This window comes from Taudactylus pleione, unplaced genomic scaffold (genome assembly GCF_031769625.1).
Source record: "Taudactylus pleione unplaced genomic scaffold, aTauple2 ptg000467l, whole genome shotgun sequence".
Taxonomy (NCBI): Eukaryota; Metazoa; Chordata; class Amphibia; order Anura; family Myobatrachidae; genus Taudactylus; species Taudactylus pleione.
Window position 1 is genome coordinate 404,531 of NW_028284869.1, and position 17,460 is coordinate 421,990.

A 17,460-nucleotide genomic window follows, 5' to 3' on the forward strand; every position below is an offset into this window, starting at 1 on the left:
ATCCAACTCTGAATAGTCTTATGTAAATTAGGCTATTAAATATATTTTCCTATTATCTGCTTTAACATTTGATTCAAATTCTCTTTTCCAAAAGTGCCAAAAAGTGGACTTCAGTGGACATCATGTTTATTTATTCATTTACATTTTAAACCTATTTTGTGCATTGTATTAATATTTTCCATCATCAAAAGAAGTGCATTGCAGTCAATTACTGGATTAACAGTGTATTCTTTTCATTTTTTAAGATCATAAGCTCCTTAGAGAATGTTTCTTGTTTTGAAGAAATCAGGAATACACTGACCAAGAAATGCCCTTTCAACAAATGGGAAGCTTTCTTGGTATGTGTAGCACTTATGGGGTATGGACAGAGTCATGGCTTTGTCATTCACAGAATACTAGATTTATGGCATCTTAAAAATATCCAACTCTGAATAGTCTTATGTAAATTAGGCTATTAAATATATTTTCCTATTATCTGCTTTAACATTTGATTCAAATTCTCTTTTCCAAAAGTGCCAAAAAGTGGACTTCAGTGTACATCATGTTTATTTATTCATTTGCATTTTTAACCTAATTTGTGCATTGTATTAATATTTTCCATCATCAAAAGAAGTGCATTGCAGTCAATTAATGGATTAACAGTGTAGAGCATTGAAATCATACAATCAGGTGTTGTGGCTTACAGATTTGACTAACAAATGCCCTTTTGAAAACCAGGAAGCGTTGGTGGTATAGTGGTGAGCATAGCTGCCTTCCAAGCAGTTGACCCGGCTTCGATTCCTGGCCAACGCATAGTTTGTATTCAATTTTTAAGATCATAAACTCCTTAGAGAATTATTCTTGTTTTGAAGGAATTAGGAATACACTGACCAAGAAATGCCCTTTCAAAAAACGGGAAGCTTTGTTGGTATGTGTCGCACTGGCCAAAGCATGATTTTTCTTGTGTATTCTTTTCATTTTTTAAGATCATAAGCTCCTTAGAGAATGTTTCTTGTTTTGAAGAAATCAGGAATACACTGACCAAGAAATGCCCTTTCAACAAATGGGAAGCTTTGTTGGTATGTGTAGCACTTATGGGGTATGGACAGAGTCATGGCTTTGTCATTCACAGAATACTAGATTTATGGCATCTTAAAAATATCCAACTCTGAATAGTCTTATGTAAATTAGGCTATTAAATATATTTTCCTATTATCTGCTTTAACATTTGATTCAAATTCTCTTTTCCAAAAGTGCCAAAAAGTGGACTTCAGTGGACATCATGTTTATTTATTCATTTACATTTTAAACCTATTTTGTGCATTGTATTAATATTTTCCATCATCAAAAGAAGTGCATTGCAGTCAATTACTGGATTAACAGTGTATTCTTTTCATTTTTTAAGATCATAAGCTCCTTAGAGAATGTTTCTTGTTTTGAAGAAATCAGGAATACACTGACCAAGAAATGCCCTTTCAACAAATGGGAAGCTTTCTTGGTATGTGTAGCACTTATGGGGTATGGACAGAGTCATGGCTTTGTCATTCACAGAATACTAGATTTATGGCATCTTAAAAATATCCAACTCTGAATAGTCTTATGTAAATTAGGCTATTAAATATATTTTCCTATTATCTGCTTTAACATTTGATTCAAATTCTCTTTTCCAAAAGTGCCAAAAAGTGGACTTCAGTGTACATCATGTTTATTTATTCATTTGCATTTTTAACCTAATTTGTGCATTGTATTAATATTTTCCATCATCAAAAGAAGTGCATTGCAGTCAATTAATGGATTAACAGTGTAGAGCATTGAAATCATACAATCAGGTGTTGTGGCTTACAGATTTGACTAACAAATGCCCTTTTGAAAACCAGGAAGCGTTGGTGGTATAGTGGTGAGCATAGCTGCCTTCCAAGCAGTTGACCCGGGTTCGATTCCCGGCCAACGCATAGTTTGTATTCAATTTTTAAGATCATAAACTCCTTAGAGAATTATTCTTGTTTTGAAGGAATTAGGAATACACTGACCAAGAAATGCCCTTTCAAAAAACGGAAAGCTTTGTTGGTATGTGTCGCACTGGCCAAAGCATGATTTTTCTTGTGTATTCTTTTCATTTTTTAAGATCATAAGCTCCTTAGAGAATGTTTCTTGTTTTGAAGAAATCAGGAATACACTGACCAAGAAATGCCCTTTCAACAAATGGGAAGCTTTGTTGGTATGTGTAGCACTTATGGGGTATGGACAGAGTCATGGCTTTGTCATTCACAGAATACTAGATTTATGGCATCTTAAAAATATCCAACTCTGAATAGTCTTATGTAAATTAGGCTATTAAATATATTTTCCTATTATCTGCTTTAACATTTGATTCAAATTCTCTTTTCCAAAAGTGCCAAAAAGTGGACTTCAGTGGACATCATGTTTATTTATTCATTTACATTTTAAACCTATTTTGTGCATTGTATTAATATTTTCCATCATCAAAAGAAGTGCATTGCAGTCAATTACTGGATTAACAGTGTATTCTTTTCATTTTTTAAGATCATAAGCTCCTTAGAGAATGTTTCTTGTTTTGAAGAAATCAGGAATACACTGACCAAGAAATGCCCTTTCAACAAATGGGAAGCTTTCTTGGTATGTGTAGCACTTATGGGGTATGGACAGAGTCATGGCTTTGTCATTCACAGAATACTAGATTTATGGCATCTTAAAAATATCCAACTCTGAATAGTCTTATGTAAATTAGGCTATTAAATATATTTTCCTATTATCTGCTTTAACATTTGATTCAAATTCTCTTTTCCAAAAGTGCCAAAAAGTGGACTTCAGTGTACATCATGTTTATTTATTCATTTGCATTTTTAACCTAATTTGTGCATTGTATTAATATTTTCCATCATCAAAAGAAGTGCATTGCAGTCAATTAATGGATTAACAGTGTAGAGCATTGAAATCATACAATCAGGTGTTGTGGCTTACAGATTTGACTAACAAATGCCCTTTTGAAAACCAGGAAGCGTTGGTGGTATAGTGGTGAGCATAGCTGCCTTCCAAGCAGTTGACCCGGGTTCGATTCCCGGCCAACGCATAGTTTGTATTCAATTTTTAAGATCATAAACTCCTTAGAGAATTATTCTTGTTTTGAAGGAATTAGGAATACACTGACCAAGAAATGCCCTTTCAAAAAACGGGAAGCTTTGTTGGTATGTGTCGCACTGGCCAAAGCATGATTTTTCTTGTTTATTCTTTTCATTTTTTAAGATCATAAGCTCCTTAGAGAATGTTTCTTGTTTTGAAGAAATCAGGAATACACTGACCAAGAAATGCCCTTTCAACAAATGGGAAGCTTTCTTGGTATGTGTAGCACTTATGGGGTATGGACAGAGTCATGGCTTTGTCATTCACAGAATACTAGATTTATGGCATCTTAAAAATATCCAGCTCTGAATAGTCTTATGTAAATTAGGCTATTAAATATATTTTCCTATTATCTGCTTTAGCATGTGATTCAAATTCTCTTTTCCAAAAGTGCCAAAAAGTGGACTTCAGTGGACATCATGTTTATTTATTCATTTACATTTTAAACCTATTTTGTGCATTGTATTAATATTTTCCATCATCAAAAGAAGTGCATTGCAGTCAATTACTGGATTATCAGTTTATTCTTTTCATTTTTTAAGATCATAAGCTCCTTACAGAATGTTTCTTGTTTTGAAGAAATCAGGAATACACTGACCAAGAAATGCCCTTTCAACAAATAGGAAGCTTTCTTGGTATGTGTAGCACTTATGGGGTATGGACAGAGTCATGGCTTTGTCATTCACAGAATACTAGATTTATGGCATCTTAAAAATATCCAACTCTGAATAGTCTTATGTAAATTAGGCTATTAAATATATTTTCCTATTATCTGCTTTAACATTTGATTCAAATTCTCTTTTCCAAAAGTGCCAAAAAGTGGACTTCAGTGGACATCATGTTTATTTATTCATTTACATTTTAAACCTATTTTGTGCATTGTATTAATATTTTCCATCATCAAAAGAAGTGCATTGCAGTCAATTACTGGATTAACAGTGTATTCTTTTCATTTTTTAAGATCATAAGCTCCTTAGAGAATGTTTCTTGTTTTGAAGAAATCAGGAATACACTGACCAAGAAATGCCCTTTCAACAAATGGGAAGCTTTCTTGGTATGTGTAGCACTTATGGGGTATGGACAGAGTCATGGCTTTGTCATTCACAGAATACTAGATTTATGGCATCTTAAAAATATCCAACTCTGAATAGTCTTATGTAAATTAGGCTATTAAATATATTTTCCTATTATCTGCTTTAACATTTGATTCAAATTCTCTTTTCCAAAAGTGCCAAAAAGTGGACTTCAGTGTACATCATGTTTATTTATTCATTTGCATTTTTAACCTAATTTGTGCATTGTATTAATATTTTCCATCATCAAAAGAAGTGCATTGCAGTCAATTAATGGATTAACAGTGTAGAGCATTGAAATCATACAATCAGGTGTTGTGGCTTACAGATTTGACTAACAAATGCCCTTTTGAAAACCAGGAAGCGTTGGTGGTATAGTGGTGAGCATAGCTGCCTTCCAAGCAGTTGACCCGGGTTCGATTCCCGGCCAACGCATAGTTTGTATTCAATTTTTAAGATCATAAACTCCTTAGAGAATTATTCTTGTTTTGAAGGAATTAGGAATACACTGACCAAGAAATGCCCTTTCAAAAAACGGAAAGCTTTGTTGGTATGTGTCGCACTGGCCAAAGCATGATTTTTCTTGTGTATTCTTTTCATTTTTTAAGATCATAAGCTCCTTAGAGAATGTTTCTTGTTTTGAAGAAATCAGGAATACACTGACCAAGAAATGCCCTTTCAACAAATGGGAAGCTTTGTTGGTATGTGTAGCACTTATGGGGTATGGACAGAGTCATGGCTTTGTCATTCACAGAATACTAGATTTATGGCATCTTAAAAATATCCAACTCTGAATAGTCTTATGTAAATTAGGCTATTAAATATATTTTCCTATTATCTGCTTTAACATTTGATTCAAATTCTCTTTTCCAAAAGTGCCAAAAAGTGGACTTCAGTGGACATCATGTTTATTTATTCATTTACATTTTAAACCTATTTTGTGCATTGTATTAATATTTTCCATCATCAAAAGAAGTGCATTGCAGTCAATTACTGGATTAACAGTGTATTCTTTTCATTTTTTAAGATCATAAGCTCCTTAGAGAATGTTTCTTGTTTTGAAGAAATCAGGAATACACTGACCAAGAAATGCCCTTTCAACAAATGGGAAGCTTTCTTGGTATGTGTAGCACTTATGGGGTATGGACAGAGTCATGGCTTTGTCATTCACAGAATACTAGATTTATGGCATCTTAAAAATATCCAACTCTGAATAGTCTTATGTAAATTAGGCTATTAAATATATTTTCCTATTATCTGCTTTAACATTTGATTCAAATTCTCTTTTCCAAAAGTGCCAAAAAGTGGACTTCAGTGTACATCATGTTTATTTATTCATTTGCATTTTTAACCTAATTTGTGCATTGTATTAATATTTTCCATCATCAAAAGAAGTGCATTGCAGTCAATTAATGGATTAACAGTGTAGAGCATTGAAATCATACAATCAGGTGTTGTGGCTTACAGATTTGACTAACAAATGCCCTTTTGAAAACCAGGAAGCGTTGGTGGTATAGTGGTGAGCATAGCTGCCTTCCAAGCAGTTGACCCGGGTTCGATTCCCGGCCAACGCATAGTTTGTATTCAATTTTTAAGATCATAAACTCCTTAGAGAATTATTCTTGTTTTGAAGGAATTAGGAATACACTGACCAAGAAATGCCCTTTCAAAAAACGGGAAGCTTTGTTGGTATGTGTCGCACTGGCCAAAGCATGATTTTTCTTGTTTATTCTTTTCATTTTTTAAGATCATAAGCTCCTTAGAGAATGTTTCTTGTTTTGAAGAAATCAGGAATACACTGACCAAGAAATGCCCTTTCAACAAATGGGAAGCTTTCTTGGTATGTGTAGCACTTATGGGGTATGGACAGAGTCATGGCTTTGTCATTCACAGAATACTAGATTTATGGCATCTTAAAAATATCCAGCTCTGAATAGTCTTATGTAAATTAGGCTATTAAATATATTTTCCTATTATCTGCTTTAGCATGTGATTCAAATTCTCTTTTCCAAAAGTGCCAAAAAGTGGACTTCAGTGGACATCATGTTTATTTATTCATTTACATTTTAAACCTATTTTGTGCATTGTATTAATATTTTCCATCATCAAAAGAAGTGCATTGCAGTCAATTACTGGATTATCAGTTTATTCTTTTCATTTTTTAAGATCATAAGCTCCTTACAGAATGTTTCTTGTTTTGAAGAAATCAGGAATACACTGACCAAGAAATGCCCTTTCAACAAATAGGAAGCTTTCTTGGTATGTGTAGCACTTATGGGGTATGGACAGAGTCATGGCTTTGTCATTCACAGAATACTAGATTTATGGCATCTTAAAAATATCCAACTCTGAATAGTCTTATGTAAATTAGGCTATTAAATATATTTTCCTATTATCTGCTTTAACATTTGATTCAAATTCTCTTTTCCAAAAGTGCCAAAAAGTGGACTTCAGTGGACATCATGTTTATTTATTCATTTACATTTTAAACCTATTTTGTGCATTGTATTAATATTTTCCATCATCAAAAGAAGTGCATTGCAGTCAATTACTGGATTAACAGTGTATTCTTTTCATTTTTTAAGATCATAAGCTCCTTAGAGAATGTTTCTTGTTTTGAAGAAATCAGGAATACACTGACCAAGAAATGCCCTTTCAACAAATGGGAAGCTTTCTTGGTATGTGTAGCACTTATGGGGTATGGACAGAGTCATGGCTTTGTCATTCACAGAATACTAGATTTATGGCATCTTAAAAATATCCAACTCTGAATAGTCTTATGTAAATTAGGCTATTAAATATATTTTCCTATTATCTGCTTTAACATTTGATTCAAATTCTCTTTTCCAAAAGTGCCAAAAAGTGGACTTCAGTGTACATCATGTTTATTTATTCATTTGCATTTTTAACCTAATTTGTGCATTGTATTAATATTTTCCATCATCAAAAGAAGTGCATTGCAGTCAATTAATGGATTAACAGTGTAGAGCATTGAAATCATACAATCAGGTGTTGTGGCTTACAGATTTGACTAACAAATGCCCTTTTGAAAACCAGGAAGCGTTGGTGGTATAGTGGTGAGCATAGCTGCCTTCCAAGCAGTTGACCCGGGTTCGATTCCCGGCCAACGCATAGTTTGTATTCAATTTTTAAGATCATAAACTCCTTAGAGAATTATTCTTGTTTTGAAGGAATTAGGAATACACTGACCAAGAAATGCCCTTTCAAAAAACGGAAAGCTTTGTTGGTATGTGTCGCACTGGCCAAAGCATGATTTTTCTTGTGTATTCTTTTCATTTTTTAAGATCATAAGCTCCTTAGAGAATGTTTCTTGTTTTGAAGAAATCAGGAATACACTGACCAAGAAATGCCCTTTCAACAAATGGGAAGCTTTGTTGGTATGTGTAGCACTTATGGGGTATGGACAGAGTCATGGCTTTGTCATTCACAGAATACTAGATTTATGGCATCTTAAAAATATCCAACTCTGAATAGTCTTATGTAAATTAGGCTATTAAATATATTTTCCTATTATCTGCTTTAACATTTGATTCAAATTCTCTTTTCCAAAAGTGCCAAAAAGTGGACTTCAGTGGACATCATGTTTATTTATTCATTTACATTTTAAACCTATTTTGTGCATTGTATTAATATTTTCCATCATCAAAAGAAGTGCATTGCAGTCAATTACTGGATTAACAGTGTATTCTTTTCATTTTTTAAGATCATAAGCTCCTTAGAGAATGTTTCTTGTTTTGAAGAAATCAGGAATACACTGACCAAGAAATGCCCTTTCAACAAATGGGAAGCTTTCTTGGTATGTGTAGCACTTATGGGGTATGGACAGAGTCATGGCTTTGTCATTCACAGAATACTAGATTTATGGCATCTTAAAAATATCCAACTCTAAATAGTCTTATGTAAATTAGGCTATTAAATATATTTTCCTATTATCTGCTTTAACATTTGATTCAAATTCTCTTTTCCAAAAGTGCCAAAAAGTGGACTTCAGTGGACATCATGTTTATTTATTCATTTGCATTTTTAACCTAATTTGTGCATTGTATTAATATTTTCCATCATCAAAAGAAGTGCATTGCAGTCAATTAATGGATTAACAGTGTAGAGCATTGAAATCATACAATCAGGTGTTGTGGCTTACAGATTTGACTAACAAATGCCCTTTTGAAAACCAGGAAGCGTTGGTGGTATAGTGGTGAGCATAGCTGCCTTCCAAGCAGTTGACCCGGGTTCGATTCCCGGCCAACGCATAGTTTGTATTCAATTTTTAAGATCATAAACTCCTTAGAGAATTATTCTTGTTTTGAAGGAATTAGGAATACACTGACCAAGAAATGCCCTTTCAAAAAACGGAAAGCTTTGTTGGTATGTGTCGCACTGGCCAAAGCATGATTTTTCTTGTGTATTCTTTTCATTTTTTAAGATCATAAGCTCCTTAGAGAATGTTTCTTGTTTTGAAGAAATCAGGAATACACTGACCAAGAAATGCCCTTTCAACAAATGGGAAGCTTTGTTGGTATGTGTAGCACTTATGGGGTATGGACAGAGTCATGGCTTTGTCATTCACAGAATACTAGATTTATGGCATCTTAAAAATATCCAACTCTGAATAGTCTTATGTAAATTAGGCTATTAAATATATTTTCCTATTATCTGCTTTAACATTTGATTCAAATTCTCTTTTCCAAAAGTGCCAAAAAGTGGACTTCAGTGGACATCATGTTTATTTATTCATTTACATTTTAAACCTATTTTGTGCATTGTATTAATATTTTCCATCATCAAAAGAAGTGCATTGCAGTCAATTACTGGATTAACAGTGTATTCTTTTCATTTTTTAAGATCATAAGCTCCTTAGAGAATGTTTCTTGTTTTGAAGAAATCAGGAATACACTGACCAAGAAATGCCCTTTCAACAAATGGGAAGCTTTCTTGGTATGTGTAGCACTTATGGGGTATGGACAGAGTCATGGCTTTGTCATTCACAGAATACTAGATTTATGGCATCTTAAAAATATCCAACTCTAAATAGTCTTATGTAAATTAGGCTATTAAATATATTTTCCTATTATCTGCTTTAACATTTGATTCAAATTCTCTTTTCCAAAAGTGCCAAAAAGTGGACTTCAGTGGACATCATGTTTATTTATTCATTTGCATTTTTAACCTAATTTGTGCATTGTATTAATATTTTCCATCATCAAAAGAAGTGCATTGCAGTCAATTAATGGATTAACAGTGTAGAGCATTGAAATCATACAATCAGGTGTTGTGGCTTACAGATTTGACTAACAAATGCCCTTTTGAAAACCAGGAAGCGTTGGTGGTATAGTGGTGAGCATAGCTGCCTTCCAAGCAGTTGACCCGGGTTCGATTCCCGGCCAACGCATAGTTTGTATTCAATTTTTAAGATCATAAACTCCTTAGAGAATTATTCTTGTTTTGAAGGAATTAGGAATACACTGACCAAGAAATGCCCTTTCAAAAAACGGGAAGCTTTGTTGGTATGTGTCGCACTGGCCAAAGCATGATTTTTCTTGTGTATTCTTTTCATTTTTTAAGATCATAAGCTCCTTAGAGAATGTTTCTTGTTTTGAAGAAATCAGGAATACACTGACCAAGAAATGCCCTTTCAACAAATGGGAAGCTTTCTTGGTATGTGTAGCACTTATGGGGTATGGACAGAGTCATGGCTTTGTCATTCACAGAATACTAGATTTATGGCATCTTAAAAATATCCAACTCTGAATAGTCTTATGTAAATTAGGCTATTAAATATATTTTACTATTATCTGCTTTAACATTTGATTCAAATTCTCTTTTCCAAAAGTGCCAAAAAGTGGACTTCAGTGGACATCATGTTTATTTATTCATTTACATTTTAAACCTATTTTGTGCATTGTATTAATATTTTCCATCATCAAAAGAAGTGCATTGCAGTCAATTACTGGATTAACAGTGTATTCTTTTCATTTTTGAAGATCATAAGCTCCTTAGAGAATGTTTCTTGTTTTGAAGAAATCAGGAATACACTGACCAAGAAATGCCCTTTCAACAAATGGGAAGCTTTCTTGGTATGTGTAGCACTTATGGGGTATGGACAGAGTCATGGCTTTGTCATTCACAGAATACTAGATTTATGGCATCTTAAAAATATCCAACTCTAAATAGTCTTATGTAAATTAGGCTATTAAATATATTTTCCTATTATCTGCTTTAACATTTGATTCAAATTCTCTTTTCCAAAAGTGCCAAAAAGTGGACTTCAGTGGACATCATGTTTATTTATTCATTTGCATTTTTAACCTAATTTGTGCATTGTATTAATATTTTCCATCATCAAAAGAAGTGCATTGCAGTCAATTAATGGATTAACAGTGTAGAGCATTGAAATCATACAATCAGGTGTTGTGGCTTACAGATTTGACTAACAAATGCCCTTTTGAAAACCAGGAAGCGTTGGTGGTATAGTGGTGAGCATAGCTGCCTTCCAAGCAGTTGACCCGGGTTCGATTCCCGGCCAACGCATAGTTTGTATTCAATTTTTAAGATCATAAACTCCTTAGAGAATTATTCTTGTTTTGAAGGAATTAGGAATACACTGACCAAGAAATGCCCTTTCAAAAAACGGGAAGCTTTGTTGGTATGTGTCGCACTGGCCAAAGCATGATTTTTCTTGTGTATTCTTTTCATTTTTTAAGATCATAAGCTCCTTAGAGAATGTTTCTTGTTTTGAAGAAATCAGGAATACACTGACCAAGAAATGCCCTTTCAACAAATGGGAAGCTTTCTTGGTATGTGTAGCACTTATGGGGTATGGACAGAGTCATGGCTTTGTCATTCACAGAATACTAGATTTATGGCATCTTAAAAATATCCAACTCTGAATAGTCTTATGTAAATTAGGCTATTAAATATATTTTATTATTATCTGCTTTAACATTTGATTCAAATTCTCTTTTCCAAAAGTGCCAAAAAGTGGACTTCAGTGGACATCATGTTTATTTATTCATTTACATTTTAAACCTATTTTGTGCATTGTATTAATATTTTCCATCATCAAAAGAAGTGCATTGCAGTCAATTACTGGATTAACAGTGTATTCTTTTCATTTTTGAAGATCATAAGCTCCTTAGAGAATGTTTCTTGTTTTGAAGAAATCAGGAATACACTGACCAAGAAATGCCCTTTCAACAAATGGGAAGCTTTCTTGGTATGTGTAGCACTTATGGGGTATGGACAGAGTCATGGCTTTGTCATTCACAGAATACTAGATTTATGGCATCTTAAAAATATCCAACTCTAAATAGTCTTATGTAAATTAGGCTATTAAATATATTTTCCTATTATCTGCTTTAACATTTGATTCAAATTCTCTTTTCCAAAAGTGCCAAAAAGTGGACTTCAGTGGACATCATGTTTATTTATTCATTTGCATTTTTAACCTAATTTGTGCATTGTATTAATATTTTCCATCATCAAAAGAAGTGCATTGCAGTCAATTAATGGATTAACAGTGTAGAGCATTGAAATCATACAATCAGGTGTTGTGGCTTACAGATTTGACTAACAAATGCCCTTTTGAAAACCAGGAAGCGTTGGTGGTATAGTGGTGAGCATAGCTGCCTTCCAAGCAGTTGACCCGGCTTCGATTCCCGGCCAACGCATAGTTTGTATTCAATTTTTAAGATCATAAACTCCTTAGAGAATTATTCTTGTTTTGAAGGAATTAGGAATACACTGACCAAGAAATGCCCTTTCAAAAAACGGAAAGCTTTGTTGGTATGTGTCGCACTGGCCAAAGCATGATTTTTCTTGTGTATTCTTTTCATTTTTTAAGATCATAAGCTCCTTAGAGAATGTTTCTTGTTTTGAAGAAATCAGGAATACACTGACCAAGAAATGCCCTTTCAACAAATGGGAAGCTTTGTTGGTATGTGTAGCACTTATGGGGTATGGACAGAGTCATGGCTTTGTCATTCACAGAATACTAGATTTATGGCATCTTAAAAATATCCAACTCTGAATAGTCTTATGTAAATTAGGCTATTAAATATATTTTCCTATTATCTGCTTTAACATTTGATTCAAATTCTCTTTTCCAAAAGTGCCAAAAAGTGGACTTCAGTGGACATCATGTTTATTTATTCATTTACATTTTAAACCTATTTTGTGCATTGTATTAATATTTTCCATCATCAAAAGAAGTGCATTGCAGTCAATTACTGGATTAACAGTGTATTCTTTTCATTTTTTAAGATCATAAGCTCCTTAGAGAATGTTTCTTGTTTTGAAGAAATCAGGAATACACTGACCAAGAAATGCCCTTTCAACAAATGGGAAGCTTTCTTGGTATGTGTAGCACTTATGGGGTATGGACAGAGTCATGGCTTTGTCATTCACAGAATACTAGATTTATGGCATCTTAAAAATATCCAACTCTGAATAGTCTTATGTAAATTAGGCTATTAAATATATTTTATTATTATCTGCTTTAACATTTGATTCAAATTCTCTTTTCCAAAAGTGCCAAAAAATGGACTTCAGTGGACATCATGTTTATTTATTCATTTACATTTTAAACCTATTTTGTGCATTGTATTAATATTTTCCATCATCAAAAGAAGTGCATTGCAGTCAATTACTGGATTAACAGTGTATTCTTTTCATTTTTTAAGATCATAAGCTCCTTAGAGAATGTTTCTTGTTTTGAAGAAATCAGGAATACACTGACCAAGAAATGCCCTTTCAACAAATGGGAAGCTTTCTTGGTATGTGTAGCACTTATGGGGTATGGACAGAGTCATGGCTTTGTCATTCACAGAATACTAGATTTATGGCATCTTAAAAATATCCAACTCTAAATAGTCTTATGTAAATTAGGCTATTAAATATATTTTCCTATTATCTGCTTTAACATTTGATTCAAATTCTCTTTTCCAAAAGTGCCAAAAAGTGGACTTCAGTGGACATCATGTTTATTTATTCATTTGCATTTTTAACCTAATTTGTGCATTGTATTAATATTTTCCATCATCAAAAGAAGTGCATTGCAGTCAATTAATGGATTAACAGTGTAGAGCATTGAAATCATACAATCAGGTGTTGTGGCTTACAGATTTGACTAACAAATGCCCTTTTGAAAACCAGGAAGCGTTGGTGGTATAGTGGTGAGCATAGCTGCCTTCCAAGCAGTTGACCCGGGTTCGATTCCCGGCCAACGCATAGTTTGTATTCAATTTTTAAGATCATAAACTCCTTAGAGAATTATTCTTGTTTTGAAGGAATTAGGAATACACTGACCAAGAAATGCCCTTTCAAAAAACGGGAAGCTTTGTTGGTATGTGTCGCACTGGCCAAAGCATGATTTTTCTTGTGTATTCTTTTCATTTTTTAAGATCATAAGCTCCTTAGAGAATGTTTCTTGTTTTGAAGAAATCAGGAATACACTGACCAAGAAATGCCCTTTCAACAAATGGGAAGCTTTGTTGGTATGTGTAGCACTTATGGGGTATGGACAGAGTCATGGCTTTGTCATTCACAGAATACTAGATTTATGGCATCTTAAAAATATCCAACTCTGAATAGTCTTATGTAAATTAGGCTATTAAATATATTTTCCTATTATCTGCTTTAACATTTGATTCAAATTCTCTTTTCCAAAAGTGCCAAAAAGTGGACTTCAGTGGACATCATGTTTATTTATTCATTTACATTTTAAACCTATTTTGTGCATTGTATTAATATTTTCCATCATCAAAAGAAGTGCATTGCAGTCAATTACTGGATTAACAGTGTATTCTTTTCATTTTTTAAGATCATAAGCTCCTTAGAGAATGTTTCTTGTTTTGAAGAAATCAGGAATACACTGACCAAGAAATGCCCTTTCAACAAATGGGAAGCTTTCTTGGTATGTGTAGCACTTATGGGGTATGGACAGAGTCATGGCTTTGTCATTCACAGAATACTAGATTTATGGCATCTTAAAAATATCCAACTCTAAATAGTCTTATGTAAATTAGGCTATTAAATATATTTTCCTATTATCTGCTTTAACATTTGATTCAAATTCTCTTTTCCAAAAGTGCCAAAAAGTGGACTTCAGTGGACATCATGTTTATTTATTCATTTACATTTTAAACCTATTTTGTGCATTGTATTAATATTTTCCATCATCAAAAGAAGTGCATTGCAGTCAATTACTGGATTAACAGTGTATTCTTTTCATTTTTGAAGATCATAAGCTCCTTAGAGAATGTTTCTTGTTTTGAAGAAATCAGGAATACACTGACCAAGAAATGCCCTTTCAACAAATGGGAAGCTTTCTTGGTATGTGTAGCACTTATGGGGTATGGACAGAGTCATGGCTTTGTCATTCACAGAATACTAGATTTATGGCATCTTAAAAATATCCAACTCTAAATAGTCTTATGTAAATTAGGCTATTAAATATATTTTCCTATTATCTGCTTTAACATTTGATTCAAATTCTCTTTTCCAAAAGTGCCAAAAAGTGGACTTCAGTGGACATCATGTTTATTTATTCATTTGCATTTTTAACCTAATTTGTGCATTGTATTAATATTTTCCATCATCAAAAGAAGTGCATTGCAGTCAATTAATGGATTAACAGTGTAGAGCATTGAAATCATACAATCAGGTGTTGTGGCTTACAGATTTGACTAACAAATGCCCTTTTGAAAACCAGGAAGCGTTGGTGGTATAGTGGTGAGCATAGCTGCCTTCCAAGCAGTTGACCCGGGTTCGATTCCCGGCCAACGCATAGTTTGTATTCAATTTTTAAGATCATAAACTCCTTAGAGAATTATTCTTGTTTTGAAGGAATTAGGAATACACTGACCAAGAAATGCCCTTTCAAAAAACGGAAAGCTTTGTTGGTATGTGTCGCACTGGCCAAAGCATGATTTTTCTTGTGTATTCTTTTCATTTTTTAAGATCATAAGCTCCTTAGAGAATGTTTCTTGTTTTGAAGAAATCAGGAATACACTGACCAAGAAATGCCCTTTCAACAAATGGGAAGCTTTGTTGGTATGTGTAGCACTTATGGGGTATGGACAGAGTCATGGCTTTGTCATTCACAGAATACTAGATTTATGGCATCTTAAAAATATCCAACTCTGAATAGTCTTATGTAAATTAGGCTATTAAATATATTTTCCTATTATCTGCTTTAACATTTGATTCAAATTCTCTTTTCCAAAAGTGCCAAAAAGTGGACTTCAGTGGACATCATGTTTATTTATTCATTTACATTTTAAACCTATTTTGTGCATTGTATTAATATTTTCCATCATCAAAAGAAGTGCATTGCAGTCAATTACTGGATTAACAGTGTATTCTTTTCATTTTTTAAGATCATAAGCTCCTTAGAGAATGTTTCTTGTTTTGAAGAAATCAGGAATACACTGACCAAGAAATGCCCTTTCAACAAATGGGAAGCTTTCTTGGTATGTGTAGCACTTATGGGGTATGGACAGAGTCATGGCTTTGTCATTCACAGAATACTAGATTTATGGCATCTTAAAAATATCCAACTCTGAATAGTCTTATGTAAATTAGGCTATTAAATATATTTTACTATTATCTGCTTTAACATTTGATTCAAATTCTCTTTTCCAAAAGTGCCAAAAAGTGGACTTCAGTGGACATCATGTTTATTTATTCATTTACATTTTAAACCTATTTTGTGCATTGTATTAATATTTTCCATCATCAAAAGAAGTGCATTGCAGTCAATTACTGGATTAACAGTGTATTCTTTTCATTTTTGAAGATCATAAGCTCCTTAGAGAATGTTTCTTGTTTTGAAGAAATCAGGAATACACTGACCAAGAAATGCCCTTTCAACAAATGGGAAGCTTTCTTGGTATGTGTAGCACTTATGGGGTATGGACAGAGTCATGGCTTTGTCATTCACAGAATACTAGATTTATGGCATCTTAAAAATATCCAACTCTAAATAGTCTTATGTAAATTAGGCTATTAAATATATTTTCCTATTATCTGCTTTAACATTTGATTCAAATTCTCTTTTCCAAAAGTGCCAAAAAGTGGACTTCAGTGGACATCATGTTTATTTATTCATTTGCATTTTTAACCTAATTTGTGCATTGTATTAATATTTTCCATCATCAAAAGAAGTGCATTGCAGTCAATTAATGGATTAACAGTGTAGAGCATTGAAATCATACAATCAGGTGTTGTGGCTTACAGATTTGACTAACAAATGCCCTTTTGAAAACCAGGAAGCGTTGGTGGTATAGTGGTGAGCATAGCTGCCTTCCAAGCAGTTGACCCGGCTTCGATTCCCGGCCAACGCATAGTTTGTATTCAATTTTTAAGATCATAAACTCCTTAGAGAATTATTCTTGTTTTGAAGGAATTAGGAATACACTGACCAAGAAATGCCCTTTCAAAAAACGGAAAGCTTTGTTGGTATGTGTCGCACTGGCCAAAGCATGATTTTTCTTGTGTATTCTTTTCATTTTTTAAGATCATAAGCTCCTTAGAGAATGTTTCTTGTTTTGAAGAAATCAGGAATACACTGACCAAGAAATGCCCTTTCAACAAATGGGAAGCTTTGTTGGTATGTGTAGCACTTATGGGGTATGGACAGAGTCATGGCTTTGTCATTCACAGAATACTAGATTTATGGCATCTTAAAAATATCCAACTCTGAATAGTCTTATGTAAATTAGGCTATTAAATATATTTTCCTATTATCTGCTTTAACATTTGATTCAAATTCTCTTTTCCAAAAGTGCCAAAAAGTGGACTTCAGTGGACATCATGTTTATTTATTCATTTACATTTTAAACCTATTTTGTGCATTGTATTAATATTTTCCATCATCAAAAGAAGTGCATTGCAGTCAATTACTGGATTAACAGTGTATTCTTTTCATTTTTTAAGATCATAAGCTCCTTAGAGAATGTTTCTTGTTTTGAAGAAATCAGGAATACACTGACCAAGAAATGCCCTTTCAACAAATGGGAAGCTTTCTTGGTATGTGTAGCACTTATGGGGTATGGACAGAGTCATGGCTTTGTCATTCACAGAATACTAGATTTATGGCATCTTAAAAATATCCAACTCTGAATAGTCTTATGTAAATTAGGCTATTAAATATATTTTATTATTATCTGCTTTAACATTTGATTCAAATTCTCTTTTCCAAAAGTGCCAAAAAGTGGACTTCAGTGGACATCATGTTTATTTATTCATT

The 17,460-nt window shown here is 33.2% G+C and overlaps 12 non-coding genes across 12 annotated transcripts; all 12 read left to right on the top strand.

Moving 5' to 3' along the window:
• Positions 1-1,859: 1,859 nt before the first annotated feature.
• TRNAG-UCC (transfer RNA glycine (anticodon UCC)) lies at positions 1,860-1,931 on the top strand. Its single transcript has one exon. It is a non-coding gene; the product is annotated as a tRNA-Gly (tRNA).
• A 1,067-nt stretch (positions 1,932-2,998) lies between these two features.
• Positions 2,999-3,070, top strand: TRNAG-UCC (transfer RNA glycine (anticodon UCC)). The gene has a single exon. It is a non-coding gene; the product is annotated as a tRNA-Gly (tRNA).
• A 1,486-nt stretch (positions 3,071-4,556) lies between these two features.
• Positions 4,557-4,628, top strand: TRNAG-UCC (transfer RNA glycine (anticodon UCC)). The gene has a single exon. It is a non-coding gene; the product is annotated as a tRNA-Gly (tRNA).
• Positions 4,629-5,695: 1,067 nt separating this feature from the next.
• On the top strand, positions 5,696-5,767 carry TRNAG-UCC (transfer RNA glycine (anticodon UCC)). The gene has a single exon. It is a non-coding gene; the product is annotated as a tRNA-Gly (tRNA).
• Positions 5,768-7,253: 1,486 nt separating this feature from the next.
• TRNAG-UCC (transfer RNA glycine (anticodon UCC)) lies at positions 7,254-7,325 on the top strand. Its single transcript has one exon. It is a non-coding gene; the product is annotated as a tRNA-Gly (tRNA).
• A 1,067-nt stretch (positions 7,326-8,392) lies between these two features.
• Positions 8,393-8,464, top strand: TRNAG-UCC (transfer RNA glycine (anticodon UCC)). The gene has a single exon. It is a non-coding gene; the product is annotated as a tRNA-Gly (tRNA).
• A 1,067-nt stretch (positions 8,465-9,531) lies between these two features.
• On the top strand, positions 9,532-9,603 carry TRNAG-UCC (transfer RNA glycine (anticodon UCC)). The gene has a single exon. It is a non-coding gene; the product is annotated as a tRNA-Gly (tRNA).
• Positions 9,604-10,670: 1,067 nt separating this feature from the next.
• On the top strand, positions 10,671-10,742 carry TRNAG-UCC (transfer RNA glycine (anticodon UCC)). The gene has a single exon. It is a non-coding gene; the product is annotated as a tRNA-Gly (tRNA).
• Positions 10,743-11,809: 1,067 nt separating this feature from the next.
• On the top strand, positions 11,810-11,881 carry TRNAG-UCC (transfer RNA glycine (anticodon UCC)). The gene has a single exon. It is a non-coding gene; the product is annotated as a tRNA-Gly (tRNA).
• A 1,486-nt stretch (positions 11,882-13,367) lies between these two features.
• Positions 13,368-13,439, top strand: TRNAG-UCC (transfer RNA glycine (anticodon UCC)). The gene has a single exon. It is a non-coding gene; the product is annotated as a tRNA-Gly (tRNA).
• A 1,486-nt stretch (positions 13,440-14,925) lies between these two features.
• On the top strand, positions 14,926-14,997 carry TRNAG-UCC (transfer RNA glycine (anticodon UCC)). Its single transcript has one exon. It is a non-coding gene; the product is annotated as a tRNA-Gly (tRNA).
• A 1,486-nt stretch (positions 14,998-16,483) lies between these two features.
• Positions 16,484-16,555, top strand: TRNAG-UCC (transfer RNA glycine (anticodon UCC)). The gene has a single exon. It is a non-coding gene; the product is annotated as a tRNA-Gly (tRNA).
• Positions 16,556-17,460: the final 905 nt, after the last annotated feature.